The sequence below is a fragment of the Palaemon carinicauda genome, chromosome 13 (genome assembly GCF_036898095.1).
Source record: "Palaemon carinicauda isolate YSFRI2023 chromosome 13, ASM3689809v2, whole genome shotgun sequence".
NCBI classification, from domain to species: Eukaryota; Metazoa; Arthropoda; class Malacostraca; order Decapoda; family Palaemonidae; genus Palaemon; species Palaemon carinicauda.
Genome location: NC_090737.1, coordinates 83657557 through 83676400, shown reverse-complemented (window position 1 = coordinate 83676400; position 18844 = coordinate 83657557). Strand labels below are relative to the sequence as shown.

Sequence of the window (18844 nt, the reverse complement as noted above, 5' to 3'; positions counted from 1 at the left end):
GGTTAAGATAGGAGAGATAGAAAAGTTTACTATCGGAGAAACAGACCCGGTTACGTTCGGATAACTCCGGTTACGGTCGGAGATATAGATCCGGTAACGATCAGAGACATAGATCGGGATACGATCGGAAAGATAGATCCAGTCACGATCTGATAGATCTTGTTACGATAGGAGAGATAGATCCAGTCACGATGTGATAGATCCGGTTACAATAGGAGAGATAAATTTGTTTACGATCGGAGAAACAGATCCGGTTATGGTCGAATAGATCCGGTTACGATAGGAGAGATAAATCCAGTCACGATCTGATAGATCCGGTTAAGATAGGGGAGATAGAAACGTTTACGATCGGAGAAACAGATCCGGTTACGTTCGGATAGCTCCGGTTACGGTCGGAGAGATAGATCCGGTAACGATCAGAGACATAGATCCGGATACGATCGGAAAGATAGATCCAGTCACGACCTGATAGATCCGGATGCGATCGAGAAGATAGATCCAGTCACGATCTGATAGATCTGGTTACGATAGGAGAGAGATAAATTTGTTTACGATCGGAGAAACAGATCCGGTTATGGTCGAATAGATCCGGTTACGATAGGAGAGATAAATCCGGTCACGGTCTGATAGATCCGGTTACGATAGGAGAGATAGATTCGTTTGCGATCGGAAAAACAGATCCGTTTACGGTCGAATAGATTTGGTCCAATTTTAAATCGTTTCAATCCATGAAACAAAAAAAAGAAAAAAAAAACCTAACCAATCCATAACTTCCCCATTAGAAAATTAAATCTTGTAAGGACCTCTTTCCCCTTGTTGTTTATAGTAATTAATTGCCAAAATCCTAAGTACAGGAGTGAAAATAACTAGTTAAGAGAGTAAAATTAAATGGAAGTGTCTGACATTATAGAATTGAAGAAAAACTGTTCAACATAACATAACTACTCTTTTTCGGAATAATAACTTTTTAGCGTAGCTGATTCTTGGAGTATTAAAGGTAAGAAATGTAAGAAATAACATCTTAAGTGAAAATAAAAAAAAAGAATAAAAGTTGATAATTCTAATAGTAACACATAAGTAAAATAATTAATGATTTAACGAATAAATAATTTTTGGTACATTGCCTTCTGTAACCGTGTGAATGCGCACTGAACACAGCTGCCTTTTTCACACCTCCAGTATTCTTTCCCAAGTTTTGTATTAGTTGAATGAAAATCGTAGATGTAATTACTTTCATTAACTACATTTCTTTTCTTCTTCGTTGATTGTATGAACTTTTCTTTTCTTTAGAAATTGGACCAAATGTCGTTGGACCAAAAGTCCATCGGACGAAAAGACATTGGACAAAAAGACGTGGATGAAGTGTCGTCGGACGAAGTGACATCGGACAAAAAGACCACCCACCAGATCCGGTTGCTCAGAGAAAGACTGCTCAATACTGCACTTCCAATAACTCTTTAAAGCATAGAATTAGTTACCCCACAGAAAAATGAATTTTAGAATTTTATGGAAAAGGAAAAAAATAATTTAAAAAATACTGGAATTTGAATTTTAAGTAATATAATTTCTGTAAGTACCAATAAAGCATCACGAACTTTCATTTCCTTACAACTAAAGCAATAATGATATATTCTATATGCTTTTGAAGATTTAGGAGTAACAAAAAAAGTCCCTTCATGTTAAATCATTGAATATCTATGAATTGATTTAAATGCTCCAGAAATTATACCAGACTTGAAGACAGCCACTTCATTTTAAATCATAAAGACTTCCTGAATTGATTTAAATGATCCCAGAAATTATGTCACAGTTAAAGACAGCCATTTAATGTTAAGTCATTAAGTATATATAAATTGAGTTAAATGCTACAGAAATTATACCACAGTTAAAGAAAGGCATTCAATGTTAAATAATGAAGTATCCAGCGTCAATGACCTTAGATGTCAGGATGCCAGAAAACTTTAAATCAATCAATCAATCATGAAGTATATCTACGATTTTTTTCAAATGTTCCCACAATTATGAAACAGTTAAAGAGAGCAGTTTAATGTTAAATATCTGTAAATGAAAACAGCCACTTCATTTTAAATCATAAAGTATCTACGAAATTAGTTAAATGCTCCTGCAATTAGGTCACAGAGACAGCCACTTTATTTAGAATCATAAAGTATCTATAAATTGATTTGAATGCTCCAGAAACTATGCCACAGATAAAGACAGCCACTTCATTTTAAATCATAAAGTATCTACGGAATTTATTTAAATGTTCCGATAGTTAAGCCACAGTTAAAGACGGCAATTTAATGTTAGATATCTATAACTGGATTTAAGTGCTCCAGAATTATGCCACATGAAAACAGCCTCTTCATTTTAAATCACAAAGTATCCACGAAATTATTTAAATGCTCCTGAAATTATGTCACAGAGACAGCCACTTTATTTTAAATCATAAAGTATCTATAAATTGATTCAAGTGCTCCAGAAATTATGCCTTATATGGAAACAGTCACTTCATTTTAAATCATAAAGTGTCGACGAAATGATTTAAATACTCCGGAATTTATGTAAATAAGGACGTCTCCTGGCAGTTCCTTTCCACTTTCCCCTCCTTTCCTCTTTTTGTAAAGGAGATCCCAGCGACAACCCGGGGGTCACTCCAACGAGATGCTTAGGCGATCCTCCGAAGACAACAATTGAGTTTGGGCTATAAAAGTTGCACTTACGGAGGGCCTTAAGAACCCCCTATAAATTTTAATGGGGCGTTTTTTTCGTGTGAGAGAATTTCTTTTTCGGGGGCCATTTCCGGGAGGAGGTGGACATGGCCAAAATGAGAGAGAGAGGAGAGGAGAGAGAGAAGAGAGAGAGAGAGAGAGAGAGAGAGAGAGAGAGAGAGAGAGAGAGAGAGAGAGAGAGAGGTCCCTTTTAGAATCGTTGAATTTCGTCTAGATTTTTTTCTAAAAGTTATTTAAGCTTCTTTGCTGATGGGTTACTATGTACAGATATTCATTAAGAGATGCTGTACATTTGCTTACAACATATCTAACGTTAATTTACGGGTATTGTTAATTAACATGGAAAGAGAGAGAGAGAGAGAGAGAGAGAGAGGAGAGAGAGAGAGAGAGAGAGGAGAGAGGAGAGAGAGAGAGAGAGAGGTTCCTTTTTCGTCCAGATTCCTTACAAAAAGTTCTTTAAGCTTCTCTACTGATGGGATACTCTGTAATGATATTCATTGAGAGTTATTGTACATTTGCTTACAACATATCTAATGTTAATTAGGGGGTAGTGTTAATTAACATGGAGAGAGAGAGAGAGAGAGAGAGAGAGAGAGAGAGAGAGAGAGAGAGAGAGAGGAGAGAGAGAGAGAGAGAGAGAGAGAGAGAGAGGTTCCTTTTTCGTCTAGATTCCTTACAAAAAGTTTTTTAAGCTTCTCTACTGATGGGATACTCTGTAATGATATTCATTGAGAGTTATTGTACATTTGCTTACAACATATCTAATGCTAATTTGGGGGTAGTGTTAATTGACATTGAGAGAGAGAGAGAGAGAGAGAGAGAGGAGAGAGAGAGAGAGAGAGAGAGAGAGAGAGAGAGAGAGAGAGAGAGAAATTTTATTTTCAAAAGTTGTTTAAATTTTTCTACTGATGAGATTCTATAGATACTGTACATTTGCTTATTATTATTATTATTATTATTATTATTATTATTATTATTATTATTATTACTATCCAAGCTACAACCCTAATTGGAAAAGCAAGATGCTATAAGCCCAGGGGCTCCAATAGGGAAAAATAGCCCAGTGAGGAAAGGAAATAAATAACTGAAGAGAACAAATTAACAATAAATTCTAAAAAAGTAATGTCAAAAGAGATATGTCATATATAAACTATTAACAACGTCAAAAACAAATATGTCACATATAAACTATAAAAAGACTCATATCTAATGTTAATTTTGGGATAGTGTTAATTGACATGGATATGCTACTTAGGGCTTTCAGTGTATTTGCTTACTGGTGTTACCCTAGGATACTGTATACAATTTTACTTACAGGATGTTACAGGTGTTATTTGGGGGAATGTCGTACACTGTCGTACAGTTACTCACAGATATTCCTTATTATGTAATTATTTGGGGATATTGAACAAAGTGTTTACTTACAGATGTTACTTGGGATGCTTTATATTTGTTCAATTGCTAAATGTTGTATAGACCTATTATAATCTAATCTAACATAGAATATTATTATTATTATTACTATTATCATTATCATTACTACTAGCTAAGCTACAACCCTCGTTGGAAAGGCAGGATGCTATAAACCCAGGGGCTCCAACAGGGAAAATATCCCAGTAAGCCAGTAAGGAAAGGAGATAAGGAAATAGACAGAAGAGCATGGTACAGAGGCCATGACACTACACAAGACTAGAGAATAATAGCTTGATTTTGGAATGTCCTTCTCCTATAAGAGCTGTTTACTATAGCTAAAGTCTTCAACCCTAACCAAGTGGAAAGTAGCCACTGAACAATTAAAGTGCAGTAGTTAACCCCTTGAGTTTTCATCAACACATTAGCCACATACAGATTAGTGATGGTGGAGACTTTAGTCTGATACAAGTAATGGGTGGCACCGACTCGTACAATTTTTCTGATCATGGCGAAAGACAAACCCTTTCACCACGTTAAGCATCCCTACGTAGGATATATATATATATATATATATATATATATATATATATATATATATATATATATATATATATATATATATATATATATATATATATACATATATATATATATATATATATATATATATATATATATATATATATTTATATATATATATATATATATATATATATATATATATATATATATACTGTATATATACATATATATGTATATATATATATATATATATATATATATATATATATATATATATATATATATATATATATATATGTATATATATACATATATATATATACACTGTATATATATATATATATATATATATATATATATATATATATGTATATATATACATATATATATACAATATATATATATATATATATATATATATATATATATATATATATATATATATATATATATATATATAATGTGTGTATAGTGTATAAATTTGTTAAGTTACTGATGCTATTTTGGGAATATTGGACATTTGCTCATGTACGTTATTTAAAGATATTGTAGCAAATTAGACTACGAATATTGCTTCGAAGATAATTTTCATCTCCTGAATGGTGTTGTTTAGGAGGTATTATAATGTCTGTTTGCTACTTTACTTACATATGATAACCGAGGGACAGATCCTGTATAATATTCAACTAAAGGTTACTTCTGTAGTAATGTATAGGCCTATTCATTTGCAGATGGTACATGGGAATATTTTACGTTCTTCAATGTGTTACGTGGGGATACTAGATATTTTCTTAGAAACTACGAGGGGATACTGTACATTTATGCTCAATTATCTACACAATATATAATTTAAAAAATTGGTTTTTACGTCCTAAATCTGAAAGGCGAGTTAACTGAACATAATACAGTATTTACTCTTATACGGCTTCCACTTTATCATAAATAAGTGTATATTCCATTTAATAATCTTCAAAGCTTCATAAATATAACAGATACACGGATATCCTGAAGGTTTCACCTGTTTAGAATTGAACAAAAACAAATAAAGACTAAAAAATTTTCCCCCGTGTCACATGAAATGCACCAATCACAGATCAGCAGAGCCCGTAGACTCGTTTTTTATGCACCTAGCTTACCATTTCACTGAATGTAAACATGGCGTTCTGCCTAATAAGCAGTGTTGCCAAACCCGCGGTTTACCCGCCCAATTGGGCTACTTTTGAACACCTTACCGCGGGTTATAAAAGGGTGCCGCTACTTGCCTGAAATTGGGCTACTCTGGAGGAAATAAACCGCGGCGCCAATAAATTATTTAAATGGTCTTTACAAATGCAATTTCTTTTATAATAATTTCAAAGTGGAAATGTAGATCGATTATTCTATTTCAAATTTCAATAGTTCACAGATAGTTTAAACCATCGTTGTAGAGTCAAAAACAAGATTAACCGACACGCTAAATCAGTTAATGTGCAGGTATTAACCCAGGGCAGATTCTTCACTCATAGCTTCATTGTCTGCTGAGTACTGGCATTATTGTACATGGTACGCAAGCCCTGAAGAGTACATGTACCATAATTATGGTACATATTTTAACCCTGCATACAATGTCTATCAGCTTTTTTTTTTAAAGTGGGAAAAGGATAAGGAAACTGTTAATTTGTAATTGGCCAAGCAATCAAACGTGTCACAGATGCGATCAACATATCCAAAACGACTTTGTTTCCGATTTGCAAGGAAAATTGGGTCAAGGCTATTAAGCACACTGATAACATTATAAAGGAAGACATGATAAATGACGTCTGTATTAGCTAATTCATTAAATCTTTTGTGACAGAACTAACTTCATCGGACGGACAAAGAGTCACCATAACTACGTTTGCTAACTGAACCTTTGTTGTAAAAACTTTTTTTTTCCATTAATTGAATAAATTCTAAAACAATACAATCACCAATGTAAATATACTTTATTAAACTTAGTTAATTGAATCCTTTTATGATTATGTTGAATGAACAACAAATCTCTTTTATTTTGCTAATTCTAATTTTGTTAAATGTCATTCAACTAGTATTCAATTTTGCAAAAAAATATACGGCTTTATTTTCTGTATTTTTGAATAAAAATTATGTAAATTTTTCGATATCATACTCTTCTACAAAAGCTTATTTGATTGATTTCGATTCCCGCCCCACTAATCTATTTCTATAGTATATAATATCAATAGTTTTTAGTACCAATTTAATGATGGCTAAGTTACTATAATTGGGCTACTTTTCAAGCAACTGCCGCTACTTTTGAGGCTTTGCACCGCGGTTTGGATGTCAAGTTATTTGGCAACCCTGCTAATAAGTAGGTTACTTTGAGTTTCTTAGAAGTACGACGATACAAACTAAGTTTATTTGGTAAATAAGTGTCGCTATAAGTGCTATGAAGTATCTAAACACTTTATTGAGAAATTCAACGGAGCTTTCAACGGGCACAACTGCTACCTTTATCGGAATAATCTGGAGTTGGACGTAAGGAAAGACTCCAATGCAAGCTACTGGCCTTCGTCTACGACTGTGTCCTGATACTGATAGGTATGTACTGTAGATGTATATAAGATAAAGGATATATGGGAGATAAATTTGGGAAGCTATAATTAGTAACGCATGTACTGACGACCTTCAATATAGGTTAATCAGACGAGGTACGTAAGCAATGTTGGGTTAGGTTACTTTGCTACTGGCTAGCCTAGAGCAGAGTACTCTGGCCTAGAGTACCTATATTATGATCGTGTGCAAAATGTATATTTTCCCATCATTATTATGAACGATTGTATTATTGGTAGTGCCCGGTGAAAATCCTGATAATATGAACATGTGTGAACTGTATGTTTTCCAATCGTTACTATGAACGTTTGTATTATTGGTAAGCTATCTCAGCTGGCTCAAAGTTGCCAGATTGCCAATTTACTTCGATTTACCCGTAGTCCGATTACGATTCTCCGGACAATTGTCTTAAATCGATGGTTTTGATATGATGTTTTGACCAATAAACATAACTTTTCCATGGTGTTTCTTACAAAAATATCTTAGATTTTTTTTCTGTGAACGATTTTATTATTATATTCGGAATTTATTGGAAAGTGAATGAACGAATAATAAAAGACTGGATGATGAATTACCACATGTTACGCTCGACAGTAGCACCAACATACGTTATCCATTTGTTGGGAGGAAAAGTAGCATAGAACTGCTGGATATAAGATAGAAAAGTGTATTGTACATTTATTTATTACGATATTTGCATCATCATTACCATTGTTATCGTCCCAGGTGTAATCACATTATGTACTGGTTCAAAACTGTAGGCCTATGCTTTTATTATTTACTGACATGATTTAAATTGTATACCCTCTTTTTATTTTTATTCTGTCCTATTGGTATGCAGCTTCGAATTTATTAGTTTAAGCATATTATGTAATGTTTTCTTGATCTTTTTCAATTACGAAAGCGAGCGTTATGCAGCTGTTTAACTTAGTAAGTGTGGCAACACATTAAACTTTATTATGCTTTACTCTTGTTGTGAGAGATTTTTATAAAACGAAACAACATCCTATAACCTATTTGATTAAAGAAAGGGTCAGTTTTAGATTTCATGCTATAAATAAATTAAGAATAAGTTATTAGCATTGTACTGAATCGTTGAACAAAACTATTAATAGCTTTACGTGGAATTCGTGTTCTAATGTTAAATTTCAAAGGTACAGCTTAGTATCGGAGGTCAATTTGACTCGAATTCTTTTATTGTAACATGATTACCAGTTAATTTAACAGAATTGCGGCATAATGTATTTTGGTACCTGTTAATAAAATAAAAGACTTCAGAACAGTTTATGCATTTGACAGGTAAAACAAAGGAAAGGAATGAGTTTTGCCTTATGGATGTGAATGGAGAACATTATTTATAGAGGTTGTTGTTGTTGTTGTTGTTTTAGATTGCCGGGACCTTGTAGCCAATCTCAGGCTCTCTCAAGTCTGCAGATTGTAGTTGTGATAGAGTTTAGGAGACTGATGTGGACGATAGAAATCAAGAGAGGTGTAAGGGAGAAATTTAGTAGTATCAGAGATGGGGAGGGAGTAGCCATACCCTGGTGAGATGGGGAGGGAGTAGCCATACCCTAGTGAGATTAGGAGGGAGAAGCCATACCCTGGTGAGATGGGGAGTGAGAATCCATCTCCCAAAGATGTGGGAAAGGAGTAGTCATACCCTGGTGAGATGGGGAGGGCGTAGCCATACCCTGGTGAGATGGGGAGGGCGTAGCCATACCCTATCAAGATGGGGAGGGAGTTGCCATACCCTATAGAGATGGGTAGGGAGTTACCATACCCTATAGAGATGGGAAGGGAGTTGACATTCCATATAGAGATGGGGAGAAAGTAACCATACCCTGGTGAGATGGAGAAGGAGTAGTCATCACCTGGTGAGATGGGGAAGGAGTAACCATCCCCTGGTGAGATGGGGAGGGAGTAGCCATACCGTGGTGCGATGGGAAGGGAGTAACCATCCCCTGATGAGATGGGGAGGGAGTAACCATCCCTTTTTTATATGGGTAGGGAGTAGCCATCCCTTGGTGAGATGGGGGAGGGAGTAACCATCCCCTGGTGAGATGGGGAGAGAGTAACCATCCCTTTGTGTAATGGGGAGGGAGTAACCATCCCCAGGTGAGATGGGAAGGGAGTAGCCATACCCTGGTGAGATAGGGAGGGAGTAACCATCCCCTGGTGAGATGGAGATGCAGTAGCCATACCTTAGTGAAATGGGGAGGGAGTAACTATCCCTTGGTGAGATGGGAAGGGAGTAACCATCCCCTGGTGAGAAAGGAGGGAGTAACCATCCCCTGGTGAGATGGAGAGGGAGTAGCCATACCCTGGTGAGATGGGGAGGGAGTAACCATCCCCTGGTGAGATGGGGAGGGAGTAACCATCCCTTGGTGAGATGGGGAAGGATTAGCTATACCCTGGTGTGAAGGGGAGGGAGTAACCATCCCCTGGAGAAATGGGGAGTGAGTAACCATCCCCTGGTGAGATGGGGAGGGAGTAACCATCCCCTGGTGAGATGGGGAGGGAGTAACCATCCCTTGGTGAGATGGGGAAGGATTAGCTATACCCTGGTGTGAAGGGGAGGGAGTAACCATCCCCTGGAGAAATGGGGAGTGAGTAACCATCACCTGGTGAAATGGGGAGTGAGTAACCATCCCCTGGTGAGATGGAGAGGGATTAACCATCCCCTGGCGAAATGGGGAAGGAATAGCCATCATACCCTGGTGAGATGGGGGGGGGGATAGCCAGGGTGGGAGTAACTATCCCCTGGTGAGATGGGGAGCAAGTAACCATACCCTGGTGAGATGGAGAGCAAGTAACCATCCCCTGGTGAGATGGGGAGGGAGTAACAATCCTCTGGTGAGATGGAGAGGGAGTAGCCATCCCCTGGTGAGAAGGAGAGGGAGTAACCATCCTCTGGTGAGAAGGAGAGGGAGTAGCCATCCCCTAGTGAGATAGAGAGGGAGTAACCATCCCCTGGTGAGAAGGGAGGGAGTAACCATCCTCTGGTGAGAAGGAGAGGGAGTAGCCATCCCCTAGTGAGATGGGGAGGGAGTAGCCATACCCTGGAGAGATTGGGAGGGAGTAACCATCCCCTGGTTAGGTGAGATGGGGAGGCAGTAACCATCCCCTGGTGAGAAGCGAGGGAGTAACCATCCTCTGGTGAGATGGAGAGGGAGTAGCCATCCCCTAGTGAGATGGGGAGGGAGTAGCCATACCCTGGAGAGATTGGGAGGGAGTAACCATCCCCTGGTTAGGTGAGATGGGGAGGCAGTAACCATCCCCTGGTGAGAAGCGAGGGAGTAACCATCCTCTGGTGAGATGGAGAGGGAGTAGCCATCCCCTAGTGAGATGGGGAGGGAGTAGCCATACCCTGGAGAGATTGGGAGGGAGTAACCATCCCCTGGTTAGGTGAGATGGGGAGGCAGTAACCATCCCCTGGTGAGAAGCGAGGGAGTAACCATCCTCTGGTGAGATGGAGAGGGAGTAGCCATCCCCTAGTGAGATGGGGAGGGAGTAGCCATACGCTGGAGAGATTGGGAGGGATTAACCATCCCCTGGTTAGGTGAGATGGGGAGGGAGTAACCATCCCATGGTGAAATGGGGAGCAAGTAGCTATACCCTGGTGAGATAGGAAGGGAGTAGCCATACCCTGGTGAGATGGGGAGGGAGTAACCATCCCCTGGTGAGATAGAGAGGGAGCAGCCATCCCCTGGTGAGATGGAAAGGGAGTAGCCATACCCTGTTGAGGTGGGGAGGGAGTAACCATCCCCTGGTGGGATGGAGAGGGAGTAGCCATACCCCAGTGACATAGAGAGGGAGTAACCATCCCCTGGTGAAATGGAGAGAGAGTAACCATCCCCTGGTGTGATGGGGAGGGAGTAACCATCCCCTGGTGAAATGGGGAGGGAGTAACCATCCCCTGGTGAGATGGGGAGGGAGTTACCAACCCCTGGTGAGATGGGGAGGGAGTAACCATCCCCTGGTGTGATGGGGAGGGAGTAACCATCCCCTGGTGTGATGGGGAGGGAGTAACCATCCCCTGGTGAGAGGGGGAGGGAGTAACCATCCCTTGGTGAGATGAGGAGGGAGTAGCCATCATACCCTGGTGAGATGGGGAGGGAGTAACCATGCCCTGGGGAGATGGGAAGTGAGTAGCCATACCCTGGTGGGATGGGGAGGGAGTAGCCATCATACCCTGGTGAGATGGGGAGGGAATAGCCAGGGTGGGAGTAACCATCCCCTGGTGCGATGGGGAGGGAGTAACCTTCCCCTGGTGAAATAGTGAGTGAGTAACCATCCCCTGGTGAGTTGGAGAGGGATTAATCATCCCCTGGTGAGATGGAGAGGGAGTAACCTTCCCCTTATTGCCTTATTGCCTTATTTTTTGTTTGGGTTCCCCAGGTTCCTCAGTGTGAGGCACCTCGTATATCCACCAGAGTTGCTAATGCATCTTCCCGTGTATTTTGCATCTTCCAGTCTTGGATGGTCTGGGATGCATCTTAGGTATTTATCGAGCTTATTCTTAAACACATCTACGCTCACTCCTGATATGTTTCTTAGATGAGCTAGCAGCGCATTAAATAGTCGCTGTATTATCGATGGTGGTGCGTAGTGGATTAATGTCCTGTGCGCCTTCCTTAGTTTTCCTGGTATATTTTTGGGCACTATTAATCTACCTCGGCTTGCTCTTTCTGATATTTTTAGCTCCATGATGTTTTCAGTAATTCCTTCTATTTGCTTCCATGCTTGTATTATCATGTAGCGTTCTCTTCTCCTTTCTAGACCGTATAGTTTTAAAATTTGCAGTCTTTCCCAGTAGTCAAGGTCCTTAACCTCTTCTATGCTAGCAGTATAGGACCTTTGTACACTCTCTATTTGTGCAATATCCTTTTGGTAGCGTGGGTACCATATCACATTGCAGTACTCGAGTGTACTAAGTACATAAGTTTTGTAAAGCATAATCATGTGTTCAGCTTTTCTTGTTTTAAAGTGTCTGAATAACATTCCCCGTTTTGCTTTACATTTAGCCAACAGTGTTGCTATTTAGTCGTTGCATAACATATTCCTATTTAACATTACACCAAGGTCTTTAATTGCTTCCTTGTTTGTGATTGTCTCGTTATTAGGTCCCTTGTATGCATATACCATTCCTTCTCTGTTTCCATAATTCATTAATTCGAATTTATCCGAGTTAAATACCATCCTATCTATCTCAGCTCATTCATATATTTTGTTTAGATCTCTTTGTAGTGAGTTCCTATCTTCTGGTGAGAAGGGAGGGAGTAACCATCCCCTGCTGAGATGGAGAGGGAGTAGCCATCCCCTGGTGAGATGGGGAGGGAGTAGCCATCCCCTGGTGAGATGGGGAGGGAGTAATCATTCCCTGGTGAGGTGGGGAGGGAGTAGCCATCCCCTGGTGAGATGGGGAGGGAGTAGCCAACTCCTGGTGAGATGGGGAGGGAGTAACCATCCCCTGGTGAGATGGGGAGGGAGTATCATACCCTGGTGAGATGGAGAGGGAGTAGCCATCCCCTGGCGAGATGGGGAGGGAGTAACCATCACCTGTGAGATGGGGAGTGAGTAACCATCCCCTGGTGAGATGGAGAGGGATTAACCATCCCCTGGCGAGATGGGGAGGAGTAGCCATCATACCCTGGTGAGATGGGGGGGATAGCCTGGGTGGGAGTAACATCCCCTGGTGAGATGGGAGCAAGTAACCATGCCCTGGTGAGGTGGGGAGGGAGTAGCCATCCCCTGGTGAGATGGGGAGGGAGTAGCCAACTCCTGGTGAGATTGGGAGGGAATAACCACCCCCTGGAGAGATGGGGAGGGAGTAACCATCCCCTGGTAAGATGGGGAGGGAGTAACCATCCCCTGGTGAGATGGGGAGGGAGTAACCATCCCTTGGTGAGATGGGGAGGGAGTAACCATCCCCTGGCGAGATGGGGAGGGAGTAACCATCACCTGGTGAGATAGGGAAGGAGTATTTATACCCTGGTGAGATGGAGAGGGAGTAGCCATCCCCCGGCGAGATGGGGAGGGAGTAACCATCACCTGGTGAGATGGGGAGGGAGTATCTATACCCTGGTGAGATGGAGAGGGAGTAGCCATCCCCCGGCGAGATGGGGAGGGAGTAACCATCCCCTGGTGAGATGGGGAGGGAGTAACCATCACCTGGTGAGATGGGGAGGGAGTATCTATACACTGGTGAGATGGAGAGGGAGTAGCCATCCCCCGTCGAGATGGGGAGGGAGTAACCATCCCCTGGTGAGATGGGGAGGGAGTAACCATCCCCTGGTGAGATGGGGAGGGAGTAACCATCCCCTGGTGAGATGGGGAGGGAGTAACCATCCCCTGGTGAGATGGGGAGGGAGTAACCATCACCTGGTGAGATGGGGAGGGAGTATCTATACACTGGTGAGATGGGAGAGGGAGTAGCTATCCCCTGGTGAGATGGGGAGGGAGTAACCATCCCCTGGTGAGATGGGGAGGGAGTAACCATCCCTGGTGAGATGGGGAGGGAGTAACCATCACCTGGTGAGATGGGGAGGGAGTATCTATACACTGGTGAGATGGAGAGGGAGTAACCATCCCCGGCGAGATGGGGAGGGAGTAACCATCACCTGGTGAGATGGGGAGGGAGTATCTATACCCTGGTGAGATGGAGAGGGAGTAGCCATCCCCCGGTGAGATGGAGAGGGAGTAGCCATCCCCCGGCGAGATGGGGAGGGAGTAACCATCACCTGGTGAGATGGGGAGGGAGTATCTATACCCTGGTGAGATGGGGAGGGAGTAACCATCACCTGGTGAGATGGGGAGGGAGTATCTATACACTGGTGAGATGGAGAGGGAGTAGCCATCCCCCGTCGAGATGGGGAGGGAGTAACCATCCCTTGTTGAGATGGGGAGGGAGTAACCATCCCTTGTTGAGATGGGGAGGGAGTATCTATACCCTGATGAGATGGAGAGGGAGTAGCCATCCCCTGGTGAGATGGAGAGGGATTAACCATCCCCTGGCGAGATGGGGAGGAATAGCCATCATACCCTGATGAGATGGGGGGGGGGATAGCCTGGGTGGGAGTAACTATCCCCTGGTGAGATGGGGAGCAAGTAACCATGCCCTGGTGAGGTGGGGAGGGAATAGCCATCCCCTGGTGAGATGGGGAGGGAGTAACCATCCCCTGGTGAGATGGGGAGGGAGTAACCATCCCCTGGTGAGATGGGGAGGGAGTAACCATCCCCTGGTGAGATGGGGAGGGAGTAACCATCCCCTGGTGAGATGGGGAGGGAGTAACCATCCCCTGGTGAGATGGGGAGGGAGTAGCCATCCCCTGGTGAGATGGGGAGGGAGTAACCATCCCTTGGTGAGATGGGGAGGGAGTAGCCATCCCCTGGCAAGATGGGGAGGGAGTAGCCATCCCCTGGGGAGATGGGAAGTGAGTAACCATCACCTGGTGAGATGGGGAGGGAGTATCTATACCCTGGTGAGATGGAGAGGGAGTAGCCATCCCCGGCGAGATGGGGAGGGAGTAACCATCACCTGGTGAGATGGGGAGGGAGTATCTATACCCTGGTGAGATGGAGAGGGAGTAGCCATCCCCCGGTGAGATGGAGAGGGAGTAGCCATCCCCCGGCGAGATGGGGAGGGAATAACCATCACCTGGTGAGATGGGGAGGGAGTATCTATACCCTGGTGAGATGGAGAGGGAGTAGCCATCCCCTGGCGAGATGGGGAGGGAATAACCATCACCTGGTGAGATGGGGAGGGAGTTTCTATACCCTGGTGAGATGGAGAGTGAGTAGCCATCCCCTGGCGAGATGTTGAGGGAGTAACCATCCCCTGGCGAGATGGGGAAGGAATAGCCATCATACCCTGATGAGATGGGGGGGGGGGATAGCCAGGGTGGGAGTAACTATCCCCTGGTGAGATGGAAAGGGAGTAACCATCCTCTGATGAGATGGAAAGGGAGTATCCATCCCCTAGTGAGATGGGGAGGGAGTAGCCATACCCTGGAGAGATGGGGAGGGAGTAACCATCCCCTGGTGGGATGGGGAGGGAGTAACCATCACCTGGTGAGATGGGGAGGGAGTAGCTATACCCTGGTGAGATGGAGAGGGAGTAGCCATCCCCCGGCGAGATGGGGAGGGAGTAACCATCCCCTGGTGAGATGGGGAGGGAGTAACCATCCCTTGTTGAGATGGGGAGGGAGTAGCCATCCCCCGGCGAGAGGGGGAGGGAGTAACCATCCCCTGGTGAGATGGGGAGGGAGTAACCATCCCTTGTTGAGATGGGGAGGGAGTAACCATCCCTTGTTGAGATGGGGAGGGAGTATCTATACCCTGATGAGATGGAGAGGGAGTAGCCATCCCCTGGCGAGATGGGGAGGGAGTAACCATCCTCTGGTGAGATGGGGAGGGAGTAACCATCCCTTGTTGAGATGGGGAGGGAGTAACCATCCCTTGTTGAGATGGGGAGGGAGTATCTATACCCTGATGAGATGGAGAGGGAGTAGCCATCCCCTGGCGAGATGGGGAGGGAGTAACCATCACCTGGTGAAATGGGGAGTGAGTAACCATCCCCTGGTGAGATGGAGAGGGATTAACCATCCCCTGGCGAGATGGGGAAGGAATAGCCATCATACCCTGATGAGATGGGGGGGGGGATAGCCTGGGTGGGAATAACTATCCCCTGGTGAGGTGGGGAGGGAGTAGCCATCCCCTGGTGAGATGGGGAGGGAGTAGCCAACTCCTGGTGAGATTGGGAGGGAGTAACCACCCCCTGGTGAGATGGGGAGGGAGTAACCATCCCCTGGTGAGATGGGGAGGGAGTAACCATCCCTTGGTGAGATGGGGAGGGAGTAGCCATCCCCTGGCGAGATGGGGAGGGAGTAGCCATCCCCTGGCGAGATGGGGAGGGAGTATCTATACCCTGGTGAGATGGAGAGGGAGTAGCCATCCCCCGGCGAGATGGGGAGGGAGTAACCATCACCTGGTGAGATGGGGAGGGAGTATCTATACCCTGGTGAGATGGAGAGGGAGTAGCCATCCCCCGGCGAGATGGGGAGGGAGTAATCATCACCTGGTGAGATGGGGAGGGAGTATCTATACCCTGGTGAGATGGAGAGGGAGTAGCCATCCCCCGGCGAGATGGGGAGGGAATAACCATCATCTGGTGAGATGGGGAAGGAGTATCTATACCCTGGTGAGATGGAGAGCGAGTAGCCATCCCCTGGCGAGATGGGGAAGGAATAGCCATCATACCCTGATGAGATGGGGGGGGGGGAAATAGCCAGGGTGGGAGTAACTATCCCCTGGTGAGGTGGGGAGGGAGTAGCCATACCCTGGAGAGATGGGGAGGGAGTAACCATCCCCTGGTGGGATGGGGAGGGAGTAACCATCCCCTGGTTAGGTGAGGCAGGAGTAGCCATCCCCTGGTGAGATAGGAAGGGAGTAGCCATACCCTGGTGAGATGGGGAGGAAGTAACCATCCCCTGGTGAGATGGACAGGGAGCAGCCATCCCCTGGTGAGATGGGGAGGGAGTAGCCATACCCTGGTGAGATGGGGAGGGATCAACCATCCCCTGGTGGGATGGGGAGGGAGTAACCATCCCCTGGTTAGGTGAGGCAGGAGTAGCCATCCCCTGGTGAGATAGGAAGGGAGTAGCCATACCCTGGTGAGATGGGGAGGGAGTAACCATCCCCTGGTGAGATGGGGGAGAGTAACCATTCCCTGGTGAGATGGACAGGGAGCAGCCATCCTCTGGTGAGATGGGAAGGGAGTAGCCATACCCTGGTGAGATGGGGAGGGAGTAACCATCCCCTGGTGAGATGGGGGAGAGTAACCATTCCCTGGTGAGATGGACAGGGAGAAGCCATCCCCTGGTGAGATGGGGAGGGAGTAGCCATACCCTGGTGGGATGGGGAGGGAGTAACCATCCCCTGGTGAGATGGGGGAGAGTAACCATTCCCTGGTGAGATGGACAGGGAGAAGCCATCCTCTGGTGAGATGGGAAGGGAGTAACCATCCCCTGGTGAGATGGGGGGAGAGTAACCATCCCCTGGTGAGATGGACAGGGAGAAGCCATCCCCTGTTGAGATGGGGAGGGAGTAGCCATACCCTGTTGAGGTGGGGAGGGAGTAACCATCCCCTGGTGAGATGGGGGAGAGTAACCATTCCCTGGTGAGATGGACAGGGAGAAGCCATCCTCTGGTGAGATGGGAAGGGAGTAACCATCCCCTGGTGAGATGGGGGGAGAGTAACCATCCCCTGGTGAGATGGACAGGGAGAAGCCATCCCCTGGTGAGATGGGGAGGGAGTAGCCATACCCTGGTGGGATGGGGAGGGAGTAACCATCCCCTGGTGAGATGGGGGAGAGTAACCATTCCCTGGTGAGATGGACAGGGAGAAGCCATCCTCTGGTGAGATGGGAAGGGAGTAACCATCCCCTGGTGAGATGGGGGGAGAGTAACCATCCCCTGGTGAGATGGACAGGGAGAAGCCATCCTCTGGTGATATGGGAAGGGAGTAACCATCCCCTGGTGAGATGGGGGGAGAGTAACCATCCCCTGGTGAGATGGACAGGGAGAAGCCATCCTCTGGTGAGATGGGAAGGGAGTAGCCATACCCTGGTGAGATGGGGAGGGAGTAACCATCCTCTGGTGAGATGGGGGAGAGTAACCATTCCCTGGTGAGATGGACAGGGAGAAGCCATACCCTGGTGAGATGGGGAGGGAGTAGCCATACCCTGGTGGGATGGGGAGGGAGTAACCATCCCCTGGTGAGATGGGGGAGAGTAACCATTCCCTGGTGAGATGGACAGGGAGAAGCCATCCTCTGGTGAGATGGGAAGGGAGTAACCATCCCCTGGTGAGATGGGGGGAGAGTAACCATCCCCTGGTGAGATGGACAGGGAGAAGCCATCCCCTGGTGAGATGGGGAGGGAGTAGCCATACCCTGGTGGGATGGGGAGGGAGTAACCATCCCCTGGTGAGATGGGGGAGAGTAACCATTCCCTGGTGAGATGGACAGGGAGAAGCCATCCTCTGGTGAGATGGGAAGGGAGTAACCATCCCCTGGTGAGATGGGGGGAGAGTAACCATCCCCTGGTGAGATGGACAGGGAGAAGCCATCCTCTGGTGAGATGGGAAGGGAGTAGCCATACCCTGGTGAGATGGGGGGAGAGTAACCATCCCCTGGTGAGATGGACAGGGAGAAGCCATCCTCTGGTGATATGGGAAGGGAGTAACCATCCCCTGGTGAGATGGGGGGAGAGTAACCATCCCCTGGTGAGATGGACAGGGAGAAGCCATCCTCTGGTGAGATGGGAAGGGAGTAGCCATACCCTGGTGAGATGGGGAGGGAGTAACCATCCTCTGGTGAGATGGGGGAGAGTAACCATTCCCTGGTGAGATGGACAGGGAGAAGCCATCCTCTGGTGAGATGGGAAGGGAGTAGCCATACCCTGGTGAGATGGGGAGGGAGTAACCATCCCCTGGTGAGATGGGGGGAGAGTAACCATCCCCTGGTGAGATGGACAGGGAGAAGCCATCCCCTGTTGAGATGGGGAGGGAGTAGCCATACCCTGTTGAGG

The 18844-nt window shown here is 45.2% G+C and overlaps 1 long non-coding RNA gene across 1 annotated transcript in view; it reads left to right on the top strand.

Moving 5' to 3' along the window:
• Positions 1–7035: 7035 nt before the first annotated feature.
• Positions 7036–18844, top strand: part of LOC137651975 (uncharacterized) — a 186414-nt gene continuing 174605 nt past the window's right edge. The window contains exon 1 of the long non-coding RNA XR_011046149.1: positions 7036–7244. This is a non-coding gene — a long non-coding RNA (uncharacterized lncRNA). The remainder of the gene's footprint in view (positions 7245–18844) is intronic.